The 22,541-nt window shown below is 46.6% G+C and overlaps 1 protein-coding gene across 1 annotated transcript in view; it reads left to right on the top strand.

The window, feature by feature from the left end:
* vwa5b1 (von Willebrand factor A domain containing 5B1) overlaps nt 1–22,541 on the top strand; it is a 264,352-nt gene that overhangs the window by 176,779 nt on the left and 65,032 nt on the right. The window lies entirely within an intron of this gene.

Here is a 22,541-nt window from a genome sequence, read left to right on the forward strand (position 1 = left end):
TTTAGTTAGGGAAAATGAGAGATTAATAGATAAAAGTTATAGTCAGGTAGTGACACCAGGGTCTCGGAAGGAAGACACGTGGGTCACAGTTAGGAGGGGTAATAGTCAGAAGGGTGATGTGCCAGAAAGTACCCCAGTGGCAGTCTCCCATAAAAGAAAGGGATGGGCAACAGATGGGAGAAGGGAAGGGAGTGAGCAGTCTGTGGAGGGATCCCCTGTGGTTGTCCCCCTCCAAAATAGGTATATTGTTTTGGATTCTGTGGAGGGGGATGACCCTCTAGGGGTAAGCCACGAGGACCAGATCGCCTCCATGGAGACAGGCTCAGGGGTCCGGAAGGGAAAGAAGGGGTTTAGGAGAGCGATAGTTGTGGGGGACGCAATGGTTAGAGGCACGGACAGGCGGTTCTGTGGGAGTGAACGAGAATCCAGGATGGTAGTCTGCCTCCCTGGTGCCGGGGTACTGGATGTCTCTGAGAGGGTAGGAAGCATATTTAAAAAGGAAGGTAGTCAAACGGATGTGATTGTACACATTGGTGAAAATGATGTAGGTAGGAAGAGCAGGGGGGTCATACGAGAGAAATTCAGGGAGTTGGGTGCTAGGCTAAAAAGTAAGGCCTCCAGGGTAGCAATCTCTGGACTGCTCCCGGTGTCTAGTGCAAGTGAGGCTCGGAACAGGGAGATTCTACAGTTGAACGCGTGGCTAAAGGACTGGTGCAAGAGGGAGGGTTTTAAATTCATAGATAACTGGGAAATCTTCAAGTCAGGATGGCAACTGTACAGAAAGGATGGGTTACACCTCAACTGGAAGGGAGCAAATATCCTGGCTGGGAGTTTTGCTAGAGTGTTTCGGCAGGATTTAAACTAGTGTGGCAGAGGGGTGGGGAACAAAACAGGAGGTCAGTAAATACTGAGGCTGGGGTCGAGCTGGGGGCCAGGGCAAGGCTAGCTAAGAAGAGGAGCACTCTGGAGGAGGATGACCTGAGTGGGCCTGGAGGTCTGGAGTGCATCTGCTTCAATGCGAGGAGTGTAACGGGTAAAACAGACGAACTTAGGGCCTTAATGCTTATGCGGAATTTGGATGTGGTTGCGGTGACGGAAACTTGGTTAAAAGAAGGACAGGACTGGCAGCTGAATATTCCGGGGTATAAGTGTTTTAGGCGAGACAGAGGAGGGGCTAAAAAAGGTGGGGGAGTAGCGATATTAGTTAAGGAGCATATTACCGCGGTGCAGAGGGTAGACAACTTAGAGGGGTCATGTACTGAGTCGCTGTGGGTGGAACTCAGAAACAGGAAGGGTGCAGTCACTATGCTGGGGGTGTACTACAGACCACCCAACAGCCCACGGGAAGTGGAGGAAAGGATATGTCAGGAGATTCTGGATAGGTGCAGAAAAAATAGGGTTGTTGTAGTGGGGGACTTTAATTTCCCTGGCACAGACTGGAAAGTGCTGGGAGCTGGGGGTCCGGACGGGGAGGAATTTGTAAAATGCGTACTGGAAGGATCTTTGGAACAGTATGTAGATAGCCCGACTAGAGAGGGGGCTATACTGGACCTAGTTCTGGGAAATGAGCCCGGTCAGGTCGTCAAAGTTTCGGTAGGGGAACATGTGGCAAATAGTGACCACAACTCTGTTAACTTTAGGATAGTAATGGACAAGGATGAGTGCTGTCCTACGGGCAGGGTGCTAAATTGGGGGAAGGCTGACTATAGCCGGATTAGGCAGGATTTGGTGGATGTTGATTGGGAGAGGATGTTCGAGGGTAAGTCCGCGTCTGGCATGTGGGAGTCTTTTAAGGAACTATTGATAAGGCTGCAGGATAGGCATGTGCCTGTAAAAAGGACAGATAGGAAAGGTAGGATTCGAGAGCCGTGGATAACCAGGGAAATTGAGGATCTGATTAAAATGAAAAGGGAGGCGTACGTTAAGTCCAGGCAACAGAAAACAGATGGAGCTCTGGAGGAATACAGAGAGAGTAGGAAAGAACTCAAACGGGGAGTTAGAAGGGCAAAAAGAGGTCACGAGATGTTCTTGGCAGGCAGGATTAAGGAGAATCCTAAGGCATTCTATTCATACGTTAGGAACAAAAGAGTTGTCAGGGAGAAAATCGGACCTCTCAGGGACAAAGGAGGGGAATTATGCTTAGAACCCAAGGGAATAGGGGAGATCCTAAATGAATACTTTGCATCGGTATTCACGAAGGAGAGGGGCGTGTTAACCGGGAGTGTCTCGGAGGGAGGTGTTGACCCGTTAGAGAAAATCTCCATTACAAGAGAGGAAGTGTTAGGTTTTTTAGTGAACATTAAAACTGACAAAGCCCCAGGGCCTGATGGCATCTATCCTCGACTGCTCAGGGAGACGAGAGATGAAATTGCTGGGCCTCTGATGGAAATCTTTGTTGCTTCTTTGGACACGGGTGAGGTCCCTGAGGATTGGAGGAGAGCGAATGTGGTCCCGTTATTTAAGAAGGGTAGCAGGGATAACCCAGGAAATTATAGGCCGGTGAGCTTGACGTCCGTGGTAGGGAAGTTGTTGGAGAGGATTCTTAGAGACAGGATGTATGTGCATTTAGAACGGAACAATCTCATTAGTGACAGACAGCATGGTTTTGTAAGAGGGAGGTCGTGCCTTACAAATTTGGTGGAGTTTTTTGAGGAAGTGACAAAAACGGTTGATGAAGGAAGGGCCGTGGATGTCGTCTATATGGATTTCAGTAAGGCATTTGACAAAGTCCCACATGGCAGGTTGGTTAAGAAGGTTAAGGCTCATGGGATACAAGGAGAAGTGGCTAGATGGGTGGAGAACTGGCTTGGCCATAGGAGACAGAGGGTAGTGGTCGAAGGGTCTTTTTCCGGCTGGAGGTCTGTGACCAGTGGTGTTCCGCAGGGCTCTGTACTGGGACCTCTGCTATTTGTGATATATATAAATGATTTGGAAGAAGGTGTAACTGGTGTAATCAGCAAGTTTGCGGATGACACGAAGATGGCTGGACTTGCGGATAGCGAAGAGCATTGTTGGGCAATACAGCAGGATATAGATAGGCTGGAAAATTGGGCGGAGAGGTGGCAGATGGAGTTTAATCCGGATAAATGCGAAGTGATGCATTTTGGAAGAAATAATGTAGGGAGGAGTTATACAATAAATGGCAGAGTCATCAGGAGTATAGAAACACAGAGGGACCTAGGTGTGCAAGTCCACAAATCCTTGAAGGTGGCAACACAGGTGGAGAAGGTGGTGAAGAAAGCATATGGTATGCTTGCCTTTATAGGACGGGGTATAGAGTATAAAAGCTGGAGTCTGATGATGCAGCTGTATAGAACATTGGTTAGGCCACATTTGGAGTACTGCGTCCAGTTCTGGTCGCCGCACTACCAGAAGGACGTGGAGGCGTTAGAGAGAGTGCAGAGAAGGTTTACCAGGATGTTGCCTGGTATGGAGGGTCTCAGCTATGAGGAGAGATTGGGTAGACTGGGGTTGTTCTCCTTGGAAAGACGGAGAATGAGGGGAGATCTAATAGAGGTGTACAAGATTATGAAGGGTATAGATAGGGTGAACAGTGGGAAGCTTTTTCCCAGGTCGGAGGTGACGATCACGAGGGGTCATGGGCTCAAGCTGAGAGGGGCGAAGTATAACTCAGATATCAGAGGGACGTTTTTTACACAGAGGGTGGTGGGGGCCTGGAATGCGCTGCCAAGTAGGGTGGTGGAGGCAGGCACGCTGACATCGTTTAAGACTTACCTGGATAGTCATATGAGCAGCCTGGGAATGGAGGGATACAAACGATTGATCTAGTTGGACCAAGGAGCGGCACAGGCTTGGAGGGCTGAAGGGCCTGTTTCCTGTGCTGTACTGTTCTTTGTTCTTTGTTCTTTGTAATACAGAACAGGAACAGGCCCTTCAGCCCTCCAAGCTTGCGCCTATCACGTTTACCTATCTAAACCAACCGCTTACATCCCTCTATTACCCGCCTGTTCATGTGTCTATCCAGATAAGTCTTAAATGTGGCTAACGTGTCTGCCTCAACCACCTCACTTGGCAGCGCATTCCAGGCCCCCACCACCCTCTGTGTAAAAAACTTCCCCCACGCATCTCTACTGATTTCCCCCCCTTACCTCGAACTTGTGCCCCCTTATAATTGTCATTTCTGCCCTGGGAAAAAGCTTCCAACTGTTCATCCTATCTATACCTCACGTAATTTTATAAGCTTCCATCAGGTCGCCCCTCGGCCTCTGTCTTTCCAGGGAGAACAATCCCAGTTTATTCAATCTCTCCTCATAGCTAATACCCTCCATACCAGGCAACATCCTGGTAAACCTTTTCTGCACTCTCTCCAAAGCCTCCACGTCCTTCTGGTAGTGTGGTGACCAGAATTGGACTCAGTATTCCAAATGTGGCCTAACCAACGTTTTATACAACTGTAATGTAATTTGTCAACTTTTATACTCGATGCCCCGTCCGATGAAGGCGAGCATGCCGTATGCTTTCTTCACCACCTTTTCCACCTGTGCTGCCACTTTTAAGGATCTGTGGATCTGTGCTCTCAGATCTCTGTGTGTCTATGCTCCTGATGGTTCTGCCATTTATTTTATAGCTCCCACCGGAATTGGATGTAGCAAAATGCATCACCTCACATTTGTCCGGATTAAATTCCATCTGCCATTTCTCCGTTCAATTTTCCAGTCAATCTATATCCTGCTGTATTCTCTGACAATCTTCATCACTATTGGCAACTCCGCCAATCTTAGTATCATCTGCAAACTTGTTAATCAGACCAGCTACGTTTTCTTCCAAGTCATTTATATGTATTACAAACAGCAGAGGTCCCAGCACTGATCCCTGTGGAACACCATTAGTCATGATGTGGAGATGCCGGCGTCGATATGCGCGATCTTCTTGGAGATCCTCTCCACTTGGAGCCGGCAGTTTGTGGCGTCGATGGTAGTCATGGTGTGGAGATGCCGGCAGATGGAATTTAATCCGGACAAATGTGAGGTGATGCATTTTGCTACATCCAATTCCGGTGGGAGCTATAAAATAAATGGCAGAACCATCAGGAGCATAGACACACAGAGATCTGAGAGTACAGATCCACAGATGCCGAAAGCTTATGGTATTTGCTACCAAATAAACCTGTTGGACTTTAACCTGGTGTTGTGAGACTTCTTACTGTGAACACCATTAGTTACAGACCTCCATTCAGAAAAACACCCTTCCACCACTACCCTCTGTCTTCTATGGCCAAGCCAGTTCTGAATTCATAAGACCATAAGACCATAAGACATAGGAGCGGAAGTAAGGCCATTCGGCCCATCGAGTCCACTCCACCATTCAATCATGGTTGATTTCAACTCCATTTACCCGCTCTCTCCCCATAGCCCTTAATTCCTCGAGAAATCAAGAATTTATCAATTTCTGTCTTGAAGACGCTCAATGTCTCGGCCTCCACAGCCCTCTGTGGCAATGAATTCCATAGACCTACCACTCTCTGGCTGAAGAAATTTCCCCTCATCTCTGTTCTAAAGTGACTCCCTTTTATTCTAAGGCTGTGCCCCCGCGTCCTAGTCTCCCCTGCTAATGGAAACAACTTCCCTACGTCCATCCTATCTAAGCCGTTCATTATCTTGTAAGTTTCTATTAGATCTCCCCTCAACCTCCTAAACTCCAATGAATATAATCCCACGATCCTCAGACGTTCATCGTATGTCAGGCCTACCATTCCTGGGGTCATCTGTGCGAATCTCCGCTGGACCCGCTCCAGTGCCAGTATGTCCTTCCTGAGGTGTGGGGCCCAAAATTGCTCACAGTACTCCAAATGGGGCCTAACCAGTGCTTTATAAAGCCTCAGAAGTACATCCCTGCTTTTGTATTCCAAGCCTCTTGAGATAAATGACAACATTACATTTGCTTTCTTAATTACGGACTCAACCTGCAAGTTTACCTTTAGAGAATCCTGGACTAGGACTCCCGAGTCCCTTTGCACTTTAGCATTATGAATTTTGTCACCGTTTAGAAAATAGTCCATGCCTCTATTCTTTTTTCCAAAGTGCAAGACCTCGCACTTGCCCACGTTGAATTTCATCAGCCACTTCTTGGACCACTCTCCTAAACTGTCTAAATCTTTCTGCAGCCTCCCCACCTCCTCAATACTACCTGCCCCTCCACCTATCTTTGTATCATCGGCAAACTTGGCCAGAATGCCCCCAGTCCCGTCATCTAGATCGTTAATATATAAAGAGAACAGCTGTGGCCCCAACACTGAACCCTGCGGGACACCACTTGTCACCGGTTGCCATTCTGAGAAAGAACCTTTTATCCCAATTCATCTAGCTAGTTCACCCCTGATCCCATGTGATTTAATCTTTTGTACCAGCCTGCCATGAGGGACCTTGTCAAATGCCTTACTAAAGTCCATGTAGACAACATCCACAGCTCTTCCTTCGTCAATCATTTTTGTTACCTCCTCAAAAAACTCAATTAAATTAGTGAGACATGACCTCCCACGTACAAAACCATACTGTCTGTCACTAACAAGACCATTCAGTTCCAAATGTGTATAGATCCTATCTCTAAGAGTCTTCTCCAACAATTTCACTTTCACTGATATCAAGCTCACTGGCCTATAATTACCTGGGTTATCCTTGCTACCCTTCTTAAATAACAGGACAACATTGGCTATCCTCCAATCCTCTGGAACCTCACCTGTGGCCAACGAGGAAACAAAGCTTTCTGTTAGAGGCCCAGCAATTTCCTCTCTTGTCACCCTTAGTAATCTGGGATAGATGCCCTGGGGATTTGTCTACTTTAATGCTTTTTAATTCACCTAACACTTCCTCCCTCGTAACGATGACTTGCTCTAGAGGGTTTACACGCCCCTCCGAGACATCATCAATCGACGTGTCCCTCTCCTTTGTGAATACCGATACAAAGTACTCATTAAGGATCTCACCCACTCCCTTTGATTCTACACATAATTTCCCTCCTTTGTCTTTGAGTGGACCAATTCTTTCTCTGGCTACCCTCTTGTTCCTAATATATGTATAAAATGCCCTGGGATTTCATGACCTCTTTTTGCTCTCCTAATTCACTGTTTGAGTTCTTTTCTACTCTCCCTGTATTCTTCAAGTGCTTTCTCTGTTTTTAGTTGCCCAGACCTCATGTATGCATCTTTTTTCTTTTTTATTAGACTCATAATTTCCCTGGTCATCCACGGTTCCTGAATCCTACCTTTCCTGTCCTTCTTTTTCACAGGCACATGCCTGTCCTGCACTCCGATCAACTGCCCCTTAAAAGACTCCCACATTTCTCTCCCAAACAACAGCCCCCAAATCCTGTCTAATCCGGTTGTAGTTAGCCTTCCCCCAATTTAGCACCTTAACCCTAGGACAACACTTGTCCTTTTCCATGAGAATCCGAAAGCTTATGGAATTGTGGTCACTGTTCGCCACATGTTCCCCACTGCAACTTTGATGACCTGCCAGGCTCATTCCCTAGTACTAGGTCCAGTATAGCCCCCTCTCTAGTCGGACTATCCACATATTGTTCCAAAAGCCTTCCTGGACATATTTAACAAATTCCTCACCATCCGGACTCCTAGCCCTAAGGGATTTCCAGTCAATATGAGGAAAATTAAAGTCTCCCACTACAACAACCCTATTATTTCTACACCTGTCCAGAATCTGCTTACATATCTGTTCTTCACCTTCCTCTGGGCTTTTGAGAGACCTGTAGTACAACCCCATTATAGTGACTGCCCCCTTCCCATTTCTGAGTTCATTACATGATTCTTCCAAGGTGTCCTCCCTCTGTGCAGCTGTAATGTATTCCCAAACCAGTGTTGCAACTCCCCCACCTTTTTTACCTTCTCCTCTGTCTCACCTAAAACACTTATATCCCGGAATATTTAGCTGCCAGTCCTGTCCCTCTTTCAACCAAGTCTCTGTTATCGCAGCCACATCCAAGTTCCGCTCAAAAATCAAGGCTCTAAGTTCATTTGTCTTACCTGTTATACTCCTGGCATTGAAACAGATGCACTCCAGAGATCTTGGCCCACAGAATTCGACCTTCCCCCAGCCTGCTCTTTCTCTTAGCTAGCCTGGCCTTGGTCCCATGCTCATCCCTAGTCTCTACACTTACTGACCTACTGTTCTGATTCCCACCCCCCTGCCACATTAGATTAGCGGGGTAAATATGTGGGGTTACACGGAAAGAGCCTGGGTGGGATTGTTGTCGGTGCAGACTCGATGGGCTGAATGGCCTCCTTCTGCACTGTAGGGATTCTATGTTAAATAAAGAATTTATTAGCACTGTATAAACATTTTTCCCAGAAATTCTCTGAGGGCTTTACCAATAAATGCTGTTCTACTTGACATAGAAATATAGAAAATAGGAGCAGCAGGAGGCCATTCGGCCCTTTGAGCCTGCTCTGCCATTCATTATGGTCATGGCTGACCTTACTGGCCACCTGACAGGAGTCACCAAGAGAAAAGTGATGCTGGTTCATTGGCATCGTACAAGGGGTTGCTTTTGTCTGGAGATGGAGCGGGAAGAGAAGAGGAGATGAGAGCGAGCCTCACAGTGCCCGCTGTAATATCCCTTGAAGGAATATCAGCGTGGCATCGCTAGAAATGTGTCATCAGGCTTACTTCACTCTTGCTTTGAGCAGAACACACCCACACAGCTCTGCTGGAAACCTGTTCCTGTTTCTTCATTTGTCTGAAAGGAGCTGTACGTGTCTATAACTCTGCTTTATTTAGCACTTACCTTGGGATACAGGCCATAGGAAAACCTGTTGCTGCTGATGTGTAATTGGGGCCACAGCTGCTCACGGAGTTTGCAGAGCCTGAGGCCTAAAGCCTGAGCAGTGGGAGGAGCAATAGGAGCCAGAAGACCGAGAGAGAAAAGACTTTTCTGGACTTTTTTGGGGGATCTCTGAAAAACTCTGACCAGGATTCTCCCAAAAAAACTAAATGTCCAAAAGGCAGGAAAATGGGAGAATTTCCCACCTGCTTTTTTTGGGGTGTACTTACCTGAACAAATCTCTGACACTCTGTGCATCACAATGTGCCTCAGAGAGATTCATGCCAAAAAGTTGGAGGTGGAGCTTCATTCTGCCTGAGAGCCAGCAGCAGAGTGCTGAGAGAGCCACTGCGCATACGTCGATCTGTCAGTGGGGAGATCTGCGCGTGCGCGCTGCCCGACCCATCACCTCCACCCCCCTCGCCAGCCTCCTGATTGATAGTTTCCTGTTTATACCCGAACCCCCACCCTGATTGCTGGCCTCCCCGCCCCCCCCACCCCCGCAACCCCCATCTCCGATCTCCGGCCTTCATGACACCCCCCTCTGCCTGATTGCTGGCTTACAGGACACCCACCCCCTGCCGGGCCAGCCCCAATTTCCCCACAGCATGCCAGCCCTGACTCCCTCTCCCCACCACCATGGGCAGCCCAATCATCCCCTCCCTCCCTCCTCCACCAATCCTATTGCAGAATAACATTGTGCTCCTCCCCCCGACTCCACCAATCACTCCCCTCAGTTGGTCCCAATTGGAGAGAGTGCAGAATGTAGTGTTACAGTCATAGCTAGGATGTAGAGAAAGATCAGCTTAGTGTGAGGTAGGTCTAGCCAGCGACGCCCACATCCTGTGAACGAATAAAAAAATCTTTGGTAAATGTAGCAGCATTTTGCCTGTGAGAAGGATTGATTCGCAGTAATTAAATCCACAATTTGTTAATCTGTTTTTGGTACTGACCTATCTAATAATTTGTAGGGATCACTTGATTCAGATGGGGCATTATGATATATTTTCTCACGAAGACTAATCTCTGAGATTTTAGCATCTTTCAGTTCTCTGTCACAGGTTGTGTTTAGATGTGTTTGATCGCAGAGAGGGGAATGTTTATAACTGGCAGCGGATAGTTTTATTATTGCAAAGCATGGATGCAATCGAAACCTCAGAGACTTCACTACTTGCTTTATTAAAATGAGAGTGTTTTTTGTAACTCAGTTATTGTCAAAACATCTGAGTAACTTAATATTTTTAATCATTCATACAATGTGTGTTTTGCTGGCTGGCCATCCCTAATTGCCCTTGAGAAGATGGTGGTGACCTGTCTTCTTGAAACGCTGCAGTCTCTGAGGTGAGGGTCACTGTGGATATGATGTTATGGCTTGCTTAGTCATCTCAGAGGGCAGTTCAGAGTCAACCACGTTGCTGTCGCTCTGGAGTCATATGTAGGCCAGACTAGGTAAAGACGGCAGATTTCCTTCCCTAAAGGACACTACTGAACCCAGATGGGTTTTTACAACAACCAGATGGCTTCATGGTCACCATTACTGAAGATAGCTTTATAATCCAGATTTATTCATTACATTGGGGGAATTTTACGAGATGATTCTAAGTGTCCAGCTAGTGTGAAAATGGGAGAGTTCCTGATCTGTTTTTTGTGTGAGTTTTCATGCCCAATCTTAGTCATTGAAAAAATGGTGTTGACTGTTTCTAGCTGCTGCAGGCAGTGGGCTGGGCTTAATTCACCATGTGGAGATGCCGGCGTTGGACTGGGGTAAACACAGTAAGAAGTTTAACAACACCAGGTTAAAGTCCAACAGGTTTATTTGGTAGCAAAAGCCAGTGTGGCTTTTGCTACCAAATAAACCTGTTGGACTTTAACCTGGTGTTGTTAAACTTCTTACTTAATTCACCAGCCAGCCTATAGAGGGAGCTACTGTGCATGTGCAGACCTCTGATGCTGCACATGCGCAATTTCAGCAACAGGGATCTGACAGAGAGAGAGCTGTCAGGCCCCTGCTGCTGAAGGCAGCCTCAACAAACTCCCGCCGCCCCCCAACTGCAACTGCGGAGGACCACAGCCGATCAAGAGTCCCACAACACACAGACATCAATCCCCCGCCACCCCCCCCCCCCCCCCCCCCCACCGTCGCCCAGACCAATTGGGCCCCATCCCTCATCCGATCACAGCTGCAGAATGGCAGCGGGCCTCCCTCCCCCCTACCAATCGGCCTGCTCCCATAGGCCCCACCCACATAGGCCCCATCCCTGGCACTGCCCAGTGGACAGGAGAGAAGAAGGAAAGGAGAGAGTGCAGAATGTAGTGTCACAGTCATAGCTAGGGTGCAGAGAAAAATCAACTTAATGCAAAGTAGGTCCATTCAAAAGTCTGACAGCAGCAGGGAAGAAGCTGTTCTTGAGTTGGTTGGTACGTGACCTCAGACTTTTGTATCTTTCTCCTGGCAGAAGAAGGTGGAAGAGAGAATGTTCGGGGTACATGGGGGTCCTTGATTATGCTGGTTGCTTTTCCGAGGAAAGGCAGTGTACACTCAAACTATCAAGCTTCAATGTTCTTGTAGACAAAGGAAAAAATCCATTATCAGATGGCAGCAAATCCATGTTGTTGATTTACTGATGGGGAGTTCCTTCCTAACAAGTTGCATCTGCTATCTTCCAGTATTTTGAGTCTTACCTCTCTGGATGAATGCTGGCAATACAGCCTCATCAGTTTCTGTATTTCCATTCAATCTCCTCTCAGCCTCCACTGTTCCAAACAACAGAAAACAAACAGGGGATTTTCACAGTAACTTCATTGCAGTGTTGATGTAAGCCGACTTGTGACAATAATAAATAAACTTTAAATTTTAACTTTAACTTTAACTATCCAATTTTTCCTCATTGCTAAAATTCTTCTGGTAAAGTCCATCTCAATCTGCTCTGTGTCCTCTTTCGTGTGATCACATCCTTCCTGTTATGAACAAAATTATATTGTAATAGATCGACTCAATGTGGTTTGAATCAGCTAAGGCTTTACAAAGAACAAAGAACAATACAGCACAGGAACAGGCCCTTTGGCCCTCCAAGCCCACGCCGCTCCCTGGTCCAAACTAGACCATTCTTTTGTAACCCTCCATTCCCACTCCGTTCATGTGGCTATCTAGATAAGTCTTAAACGTTCCCAGTGTGCCCGCCTCCACCACCTTGCCTGGCAGCGCATTCCAGGCCCCCACCACCCTCTGGGTAAAATACGTCCTTCTGATATCCGTGTTAAACCTCCCCCCCCTCACCTTGAACCTATGACCCCTCGTGAACGTCACCACCGACCTGGGAAAAAGCTTCCCACCGTTCACCCTATCTATGCCTTTCATAATTTTATACACCTCTATTAGGTCTCCCCTCATCCTCCGTCTTTCCAGTGAGAACAACTCCAGTTTACCCAATCTCTCCTCATAACTAAGCCCCTCCATACCAGGCAACATCCTTTATTGCTTTATTGTTTAAATTTTAGGAAGGTTTCCTTTTATTCTTCTAGCCATTTCCATCTCTGGTGTTTTTTTAACAGTTGCTGAAGTGGTGCTAAGTTGGTGGGGATCATATCCATCTATTCCCATCTATTCATGTACTTGTCAAGACGCCCCTTAAAAGTCACTAAGGTATCTGCTTCCACTATCTCCCCCAGCAACGAGTTCCAGGCACCCACTACTCTCTGTGTAAAAGATTTGCCTCATACATCTCCTTTAAACTTTGCCCCTCGCACCTTAAACCTATGCCCCCTAGTAATTGACTCTTCCACCTTGGGAAAAAGCTTCTGACTATCCACTCTTTCCATGCCTCTCATAATCTTGTAGACTTCTATCAGGTCACCCCTCAACCTCCGTCGTTCCAGTGAGAACAAACCAAGTTTCTCCAACCTCTCCTCATAGCTGATGCCCTCCATACCAGGCAACATCCTGGTAAATCTTTTCTGTACACTCTCCAAAGCCTCCACGTCCTTCTGGTAGTGTGGCGACCAGAATTGAACACTATATTCCAAGTGCGGCCTAACTAAGGTTCTATAAAGCTGCAACATGACTTGCCAATTTTTAAACTCAATGCCCCGGCCGATGAAGGCAAGCATGCCGTATGCCTTCCTGACTACCTTCTTCACCTGCATTGCCACTTTCAGTGACCTGTGTACCTGTACACACAGATCCCTTTGCCTATCAATACTCTTAAGGGTTCTGCCACTTACTGTATATTTCCTATCTGTATTAGACCTTCCAAAATGCATTACCTCACGTTTGTCCAGATTAAACTCCATCTGCCACCTCTCCGCCCAAGTTTCCAACTGTTCTATATCCTGCTGTATCCTCTGATGGTCCTCATCGCTATCCGCAAATCCACCAATCTTTGTGTCGTCCGCAAACTTACTAATCAATCCAGTTACATTTTCCTCCAAATCATTCATCTATATTACAAACAGCAAAGGTCCCAGCACTGATCCCTGAGGAACACCACTTGTCACAGCCCTCCATTCAGAAACACACCCTTCCATTGCTACTCTCTGTCTTCTTTGACCGAGCCAGTTTTGTATCCACCTTGCCAGCTCACCTCTGATCCCATGCGACTTCACCTTTTGCACCAGTCTGCCATGATGCAGCTGTATAGAACGCTGGTTAGGCCACATTTGGAGTACTGCGTCCAGTTCTGGTCGCCGCACTACCAGAAGGACGTGGAGGCATTGGAGAGAGTGCAGAGAAGGTTTACCAGGATGTTGCCTGGTATGGAGGGTCTTAGCTATGAGGAGAGATTGGGTAGACTGGGGTTGTTCTCCTTGGAAAGACGGAGAATGAGGGGAGATCTAATAGAGGTATACAAGATTATGAAGGGTATAGATAGGGTGAACAGTGGGAAGCTTTTTCCCAGGTCGGAGGTGACGATCACGAGGGGTCATGGGCTCAAGCTGAGAGGGGCGAAGTATAACTCAGACATCAGAGGGACGTTTTTTACACAGAGGGTGGTGGGGGCCTGGAATGCGCTGCCAAGTAGGTTGGTGGAGGCAGGCACGCTGACATCGTTTAAGACTTACCTGGATAGTCACATGAGCAGCCTGGGAATGGAGGGATACAAACGATTGGTCTAGTTGGACCAAGGAGCGGCACAGGCTTGGAGGGCCGAAGGGCCTGTTTCCTGTGCTGTACTGTTCTTTGTTCTTTGTTCTTTGATGGACCTTGTCAAAGGCCTTACTGAAGTCCATGTAGACAACATCCACTGCCCTACCCTCATCAATCACCTTCGTCACTTCCTCGAAAAACTCGATCAAGTTAGTGAGACATAACCTCCCCTTCACAAAACCATGTTGCCTCGCACTAATACATTCACTTATTTCCAAGTGGGAATAAATCCTGTCTCGAAGAATCCTCTCCAATAATTTCCCTATCACTGATGTAAGGCGCACCGGCCTGTACTTACCTGAATTATTCTTGCTACCCTTCTTAAACCCTTCTTCATTAAGAACATTCAAATGGTTATTGGATAAACATATGGATGATATTGGAACAGTGTAGATTAGAGGGGCTTTAGATTGGTTTCACTGGTCGGCGCAACATCGAGGGCCGAAGGGCCTGTACTGCGCTGTAATGTTCTATGTTCTATGTTCGAAACAAAGGAACAACATTGGTTATTCTCCAATCTTCTGGGACCTCCCCTGAGCAGAGACTGATAGCCAAGTTCCGCATGAGTACGGCCTCAACCGGGATCTTGGGTTCATGTAACACTATCTGTAACCCCCATGACTTGCCTGGGCTTGCAAAATCTCACTAACTGTCCTGACTGGAGACAATACACATCTCTTTAACCTGTGCTTAACCCTCTCTCCACTCACATTGTCTGTACTTTTCAGACTTGATTACCTGTACAGACTCGCATTCCAACCATTATTTTGTAAATTGAGTTTGTGTCTTTATATGCCCTCTGAACAGAACTCCCACTTACCTGATGAAGGAACAGTGCTCCAAAAGATAGTGGCTTGTGCTACCAAATAAACCTGTTGGACTTTAACCTGGTGTTGTGAGACTTCTTATGGGGTGGCCAGTGAGGATACAAAGATTTCTCTCAAGGCCCCAGCAATTTCCTCCCTTGCCTCTCTCAGTATTCTGATGTATATCCCATCAGGCTCTGGGGACTTGTCTACCTTAATGTTTTTCAAGAACCCCAATACCTCCCCCTTTTTGATCTCAACATGACTCAAACTATCTACACATCCTTTCCCAGACTCATCATCCACCAAGTCCTTCTCTTTGGTGAATACTGACGCAAAGTACTCATGTGATACCTTGCCCATTTTCTCTGGCTCCATGCATAGATTCCCTCCCTTGTCCTTGAGTGGGCCAACCCTCTCCTTGGCTACCGTCTTGCTCTTTATATATGTATAAAAAGCCTTGGGATTTTCCTTAATCCTGTTGGCCAAGATTTTGTCGTGACCCCTTTTAACTTTCCTTACTCTTTGCTTAAGTTTCTTTCTACTTTCCTTGTATTCCACACTTGCTTCGTGTGTTCCCAGCCTCCTCGCTTTGACAAATGCTTCCTTTTTCTCTTTGACTCGGCTCACAATATCTCTCGTTATCCAAGGTTCCCAAAACTTGCCATACTTATCCTTCATCCTTACAGGCCTGATGTTGATTTGCCCTCAAACATCTGCCCCCAATCTACATTCTTCAGTTCCTGCCTAATATTGTTGTAATTAGCCTCCCCCAATTTAGAACCTTAACTTGAGGACTGCACTTATCTTTATCCATCAGTGTCTTAAAGCTTACTAAATTGTGGTCACTGTTCCTGAACTGCTCCCCCACTGAAATATCGACCACCTGTCCGGGCTCATTCCCCAATAGGGGAAGTTAAAATCTCCCATCACAACAACCCTGTTACTTTTACACCTAGGTGGTGATCAGTGGGGAGGCGGGGGTGTCCCGCTGCCACTCTGGCTTGGAATTGATGGGAGCAAGAGGGATGCCAGCGACTGGGGTGGGCTGAGGGGCGGTAGTCAATTGTGGGGGGGGGGTGGTGGAGTCTGCAGGAGGGTCTGCCTACAGGGAGTGGGGGGAGATTGGCACTGTTTGGAGGGGGGGAGAGTGGGGGGCGGGGGGGGGGGGGGGGGGGGGTTGCTGGAGATTGGGACGGCCCGGGATGGAGAGAGGTCGAGGCTGGCCCGAGAATGATCGTGGTGGCCACGATCAGGACGTGGGGGTGTTGGGGGGGCAGCAGTGCGGGGATCCTGGGCTGGCCAGCGATCGAGCTGGCCAACATACGGGGAGGCTGATAGTTCGGGGCCATTGCGCATGTGCAGAGTTCCGCTGATTTCAGCCTCCTGGGAGGGAATAGGCCCCGCCCCTGAAATCTAATGACATTCACACTGTGGTCTCTGCAGTGCAGAGTTTGGGAGATTCGAGTCTGAACTCCCACTGAAAAAACAGAGTGAATTACTACAGTTTTCCCACGAATTCGATACTTAGAACATTTTTGGGAGAATTATTAATTTGGCTGCAAATTTTTTTGTACAGTTCTGCTGGTGGTGGTTACTTATTGAATTCCTTCTTGCTGGTAAGAACTCACAAAACATTAGAATTGGTTACTGTTGGTGGTTTCTGGAGCAGTTAGAACATAGAGCAGTACAGCACAGAACAGGCCCTTCGGCCCACGATGTTGTGCCGAGCTTTATCTGAAACCAAGATCAAGCTATCCCACTCCCTATCATCCTGGTGTGCTCCATGTGCCTATCCAATAACCGCTTAAATGTTCCTAAAGTGTCTGACTCCACTATCACTGCAGGCAGTCCATTCCACACCCCAACCACTCTCTGCGTAAAGAACCTACCTCTGATATCCTTCCTATATCTCCCACCATGAACCCTGTAGTTATGCCCCCTTGTAATAGCTCCATCCACCCGAGGAAATAGTCTTTGAACGTTCACTCGATCTATCCCCTTCATCATTTTATAAACCTCTATTAAGTCTCCCCTCAGCCTCCTCCGCTCCAGAGAGAACAGCCCTAGCTCCCTCAAGCTTTCCTCATAAGACCTACCCTCCAAACCAGGCAGCATCCTGGTAAATCTCCTCTGCACTCTTTCCAGCACTTCCACATCCTTCTTTTAGTGAGGTGACCAGAACTGCACACAATATTCCAAATGTGGTCTCACCAAGGTCCTGTACAGTTGCAGCATAACCCCACGGCTCTTAAACTCCAACCCCCTGTTAATAAAAGCTAACACACTATAGGCCTTCTTCACAGCTCTATCCACTTGAGTGGCAACCTTTAGAGATCTGTGGATATGGACCCCAAGATCTCTCTGTTCCTCCACAGTCTTCAGAACCCTACCTTTGATCCTGTAATCCACATTTAAATTAGTCCTACCAAAATGAATCACCTCACATTTATCAGGGTTAAATTCCATCTGCCATTTTTCAGCTCAGCTTTGCATCCTATCTATGTCTCTTTGCAGCCTACAACAGCCCTCCACCTCATCCACTACTCCACCAATCTTGGTGTCATCAGCAAATTTACTGATCCACCCTTCAGCCCCCTCCTCTAAGTCATTAATAAAAATCACAAAGAGCAGAGGACCAAGCACTGATCCCTGTGGCACTCCGCTAGCAACCTGCCTCCAGTCCGAAAATTTTCCATCCACCACCACCCTCTGTCTTCGATCAGATAGCCAGTTACCTATCCAATCAGCCAACTTTCCCTCTATCCCACACCTCCTTACTTTCATCATAAGCCGACCATGGGGGAACTTATCAAACGCCTTACTAAAATCCATGTATATGACATCAACTGCCCTACCTTCATCAACACACTTAGTTACCTCCTCAAAAAATTCAATCAAATTTGTGAGGCGCGACTTGCCCTTCACGAATCCATGCTGACTATCCCGGATTAATCCGCATCTTTCTAAATGGTTGTTGCAGAAGATATTTCTCACAATCTGAGAAAGTGAAGATTTTGAGAATTATGTGTTGATTCCTTTATACCCAATATTCTCTTTGAATCGGGAGCCAGCTCACAGCCGATTAAAGTGTTGCAAATTAAGCAATTGATCAATCTAATTAATTCAATTATAGACGTCTGTGTTATTGGTTACATATTTGGCAGCTATAGTTGGGATGTTAGGTAGGGCCTTACTTCATCAATGCTATACCAGAATGGAATGAGTTAATATGGTTACTATTGGCAAGAGCTCCTCTCTATAAATGTAATTTGTTACTGTTTAATCCTTATTAAAGGTAAAGATATTTCAAAGCCCAAAATGTAGAACACCCTGTTCAGTTTTTTCAAAAGAAATGTGAATGTTTTGCCTAAATTGTCCAAATCTCCTTGGAAGCAGATGAGTCCTATGCTGAAGAACCTACCTTAGATCTCTCCACTTTATCCAACTATCAGCCTATTTGAAATGACTTTTCTCTTTCTACTGGGCTCACCTGCCTTGCTATTCTTTATTTGAGTTCCTTCAACATGATTTTTATCCAGTTCCCACCCGCAAGGCTTGTGTAATTGTGAACATAGCTTCCTCGTTCCGTTGTGACCAATCTGACAGCTTTCACACAGAGAGTGACCCAAGCCGGGAATCGAACCCAGGTCGCTGGAGCTGTGAAGCAGCAGTGCTAACTACTGTGCTACCATGCCACCCTGGTTCCATTGTGACCAATCTGACAGCTTTCACGCAGAAACCTTCAAGGTTTCTTCTCTGCAGCTTTCTCTAGATTCAACATTCACTGTTGTTACCATGGTGACTTCTGATGTACCCTGAGATCCCTCTTCAGCCCTTTCCCTTCACTAACCACACAATACTGGGCTGGGATTATCCGGAAACAGAGAAGTAACCTGTGTTTTCTATGTAAATGTTGCTGACAGTTCCCGGCTCCATCTTGTTCCCTCCTCCAGAGATTTAAACGTCTCTGCCACATTTTCAAATTGCCTGCCTGATAATCCAAACTCCTACTGCTTGAATATCAGGAAATCCGCTTTTGAAACCATTCACACCTTGAGCTGAATGAGAAAGTGGCAAAACATCGGCATCTTTTTAATCCCAAGCTTAGAATCACCTCCCGCTACCCGCCCCCCCCCACACCACACTCTCGCCCCCCCACCCCGACTCTCCCCCCCACTCTCCCCATCCCCCACTTCCCCTCCCCACTCTCCCCTCCCCCCACTCTCCCCCCCCCATTCTCCCCTCCCCCCACTCTCCCCACCCCCCACTCTCCCCCCCGCCCCCACTCTCCACCCCCCACACCCCCCTCCCGGCCACCCCACTCTCACCATCTGCTTTGTTATTAAAACTACTTTCTTACATTTCTAAAGAACTCATTTCCTGGTAGATTAAGTACCTCTAATTCGACCAGTGTTTAGGGACAGCAGGGTGTGACTGAAAGTGAGGAACTACAGGCCAGTGAGCCTCACATCTGTGGTGGGTAAATTGTTGGAAGGTATTTTGAGAGACAGGATCTACAGGCATCTAGAGATGCAAGGACTGATTAGGGACAGTCAGCATGGCTTTGTGAGTGGAAAATCATGTCTCACAAATTTAATTGAGTTTTTTGAAGGGGTAACCAAGAAGGTAGATGAGGGCAGTGCAGTTGACATTGTCTACATGGACCTTAGCAAGGCCTTTGACAAGGTACCGCATGATAGGTTGTTGCATAAAGTTAAATCTCACGGGATCCAGGGTGAGGTATCTAATTGGATGCAAAATTGGCTTCTTGACAGAAGCCAGAGGGTGGTTGTAGAGTTGTTTTTCAAACTGGAGGCCCGTGACTAGCGGTGTGCCTTAGGGATCAGTGTTGGGCCCACTGTTATTTGTCATTTATATTAATGATTTGGATGAGAATATAGGGGGCATGGTTAGTAAGTTTTTAGATGACACCAAGATTGGTGGCATAGTGGACAGTGAAGAAAATTATCTCCAATTGCAATGAGATCTTGATCAATTGGGCCAGTGGGTTGATGAATGGCAGATGGAGTTTAATTCAGACAAATGCGGGGTGATGCATTTTGGTAGATTGAACCAGGGCAGGACTTACTCAGTGGTAGGGCATTGGGGAGAGTTACAGAACAAAGAGATCTAGGGGTACATGTTCATAGCTCCTTGATAGTGGAGTCACAGGTGGACAGAGTGGTGAAGAAGGCATTCGGCATGCTTGTTTTCATTGGTCAGAACATTGAATACAGGAGTTGGGATGTCTTGTTGAAGTTGTACAAGACATTGGTAAGGCCACACTTGGAATACTGTGTGCAATTCTTGTCACCCTATTATAGAAAGGATATTATTAAACTAGAAAGAGTGCAGAAAAGATTTACTAGGATGCTACCGGGACTTGATGGATTGAGTTATAAGGAGAGGATGAATAGACTGGGACTTTTCTCTCTGGAGCGTAGGAGGCTGAGGGGTGACCTTATAGAGGTCTATAAAATAATGAGGGGCATAGACAAGGTAGATAATCAATATCTTTTCCCAAAGGTAGGGGAGTCTAAAACTAGAGGGCATAGGTTTAAGGTGAGAGGGGAGAGATACAAAAGTGTCCAGAGGGGCAGTTTTTTCACAAAGAGGGTGGTGAGTGTCTGGAACAAGCTGCCAGAGGCAGTAGTAGAGGCGGGTACAATTTTATCTTTTAAAAAGCACTTAAATAGTTACATGGGTACGATGGGTATAAGAGGGATATGGGCCAAATGTCGGCAATTGGGATTAGCTTAGGGGTTTTTAAAAAAAAGGGCGGCCTGGACAAGTTGGGCCAAAGGGCCTGTTTCCATGCTGTAAACCTCTGACTCTATGACTCTCTGAGGCAGGTAGGGGGATCCTAAATTCAGGAACAGAGGTGCCTCAACCCTTGACAATTGAGGAACAGTGGAGGACTTTCAAAGTGATTTTTCACAGTGCTCAGCAAACGTATATACCCGTGATAAGGAAGGACTGTAGAAAAAGAGATAATCCGCCATGGATATCTGAGGAAATAAAAGAGAGTATCAAATTGAATGAAAATGCATACAAAGTGGCAAAGGCTAGTGGGAACCGAGAGGATTGGGAAATCTTTAAAGATCAGCAGAAAGCCACGACAACAGTTATAAAGAAAGGTAAGATGGATTATGAGAGTAAGCTAGCTCAGAATATAAAAGCAGATAGCAAAAATTTCTACAAATATATAAAACGAAAAAGAGTGGCTAAAGTAAACATTTGTCCTTTAGAGGATGAGAAGGGGATTTAATAACTGGAAATGAGAAAATGGCTGAGGCATTGAACAGGTATTTTGTGTCGGTCTTCACAGTGGAAAACACAAATAACATGCCAAAAATTGGTGACAGGAAGGCTATGGCAGGTGAGAACCTAGAAACTGTCATTATCACGAAAGAGGTAGTGTTGGGCAAGTTAATGGGGCTAAAGGTAGACAAGTCTCCTGGTCCTGATGGAATGCATCCCAGGGACAAAAAGAGATGGCGGGAGAAATAACAAATGCACTAGTGGTAATTTACCAAAATTCGCTGGTCGTTCCCGCAGATTGGAAAACAGCAAATGTGACGCCACTGTTTAAAAAAAGAGGTAGACAAAAGGCGGGTAACTATAGGCCGGTTAGCTTAACTTCTGTAGTAGGGAAAATGCTTGAATCTATCATCAAGGAAGAAATAGCGAGACATCTGGATATAAATTGTCCCATTGGGAAGACGCAGCATGGGTTCATGCAGGGCAGGTCATGTTTGACTAATTTGGTGGAATTCTTTGAGAACATTACATGTGCAGTGGACAATGGGGAACCTGTGGATGTGGTGTATCTGGATTTCCAGACGGCATTTGACAAGGTGCCGCACCAAAGGCTGCTGCGTAAGATAAAGGTGCACGGTGTTAGGGGTAATGTATTAGCATGCATAAAGGATTAGTTAACAAACAGAAAGCAAAGAGTGGGGGTAAATGGGTGTTTTCCTGGTTGGCGATCAGTGACTAGTGGTGTGCCTCAGGGATCAGTGTTGGGACCGCAATTGTTTACGATTTACATAGATGATTTGGAGTTGGGGACCAAGTGTAGTGTGTCAAGTTCACAGATGACACTAAGATGAGTGATAGAGCAAAGTGTGCAGAGGACACGGAACATTTGCAAAGGGATAAGTGGGCAAGGGTCTGGCAGATGAAGTACAATGTTGATCATCCATTTTGGTAGGAATAACAGCAAAATAGGCTATTATTTAAATGGTTAAAAAATTGCAGCATGCTGCTGTGCAGAGGGACCTGGGTGTCCTTGTGCAGGAATCTTAAGGAGTTGGTTTGCAGGTGCAGCAGGTCATTAAGAAGGCAAATGGAATTTTGTCCTTCATTGCTGGAGGGATGGAGTTTAAAAACAGCGAGGTTATGTTGCAGCTGTATAAGGCGCTGGTGAGGCCACACCTGGAGTACTGTGTACAGTTTTGATCTCCTTACTTGAGAAAGGATATACTGGCACTCGAGGGGGGGGGGGGGGGGGGCAGAGGAGATTCACTAGGTTGATTCCAGAGTTGAGAGGGTTGGCTTATGAGGAGAGGCTGAGTAGACTGGGACTATACTCATTGGAATTTAGAAGAAAGAGGGGGGGGATCTTATAGAAACATGTAAAATTATGAAGGAAATAGATAAGATAGAAGAAAGGAGGTTGTTTCTACTGGCAGGTGAAACTAGAACTAGGGAGCAGAACCTCAAAATAAGGGGGAGCAGATTCAGGACTGAGTTGAGGAGGAACTTCTTCACCCAAAGCGTGGTGAATCTGTGGA

The sequence above is a fragment of the Mustelus asterias genome, chromosome 22 (genome assembly GCF_964213995.1).
Source record: "Mustelus asterias chromosome 22, sMusAst1.hap1.1, whole genome shotgun sequence".
Lineage (NCBI taxonomy): Eukaryota > Metazoa > Chordata > Chondrichthyes > Carcharhiniformes > Triakidae > Mustelus > Mustelus asterias.